Source organism: Austrofundulus limnaeus, unplaced genomic scaffold, assembly GCF_001266775.1.
Source record: "Austrofundulus limnaeus strain Quisiro unplaced genomic scaffold, Austrofundulus_limnaeus-1.0 Scaffold7, whole genome shotgun sequence".
NCBI lineage: Eukaryota > Metazoa > Chordata > Actinopteri > Cyprinodontiformes > Rivulidae > Austrofundulus > Austrofundulus limnaeus.
This window is the reverse complement of record NW_013952409.1, coordinates 2,648,885-2,649,377: the sequence shown is the minus strand read 5'-3', so window position 1 is coordinate 2,649,377 and position 493 is coordinate 2,648,885. Positions and strand designations below refer to the sequence as shown.

Here is a 493-nt window from a genome sequence, read left to right as displayed (position 1 = left end):
GAACTAAATATCAGAGTTCATTGAAGAGGTCCAGGAAACCTTCAAGATTTGAAAACTGTTTGTGTGGAAGAATGGGCCAAAATCAATGCATGCCACTAGTTTGTGCATGCAGGAGGCATCTTGAAGCTGTCATTGCCAACAAAGGCTTTTGTACAAAGTATTAGATAAATTTCAGTAAGTGTGTTCAATACTTTTTCCCTGTGCCATTCCACATTATTACAAATAACTTCATTTCTGGGCATTTATGGTTTGATTTCTTTGTATGTATGGATCACTTGGGTTGTTACCAACATCTGGTGAAAAGTTCATGTCATTAGCACCTCTAGTGATATATTTACTGAGAAAAATGTTGACGTGTTCAATACTTATTTTACCTGCTGCATATACATTGCGTTTTTTCCACACCTTCCTGATATATTTAGGTGACTGTATCGGTCAGCCTCTAATTAAAAACATACTTGAATTCCCAAACCTTTATTGAAGAGCAGCTTTT

General features: G+C 36.1%; 1 protein-coding gene across 1 annotated transcript in view; it reads right to left on the bottom strand.

Moving 5' to 3' along the window:
* olfml1 (olfactomedin-like 1) overlaps positions 1-493 on the bottom strand; it is an 18,432-nt gene extending 17,939 nt beyond the window's left edge. Inside the window, exon 1 of the mRNA XM_014032902.1 lies at positions 473-493. The gene's annotated coding sequence lies outside the window, so the exon portion shown is untranslated. The remainder of the gene's footprint in view (positions 1-472) is intronic.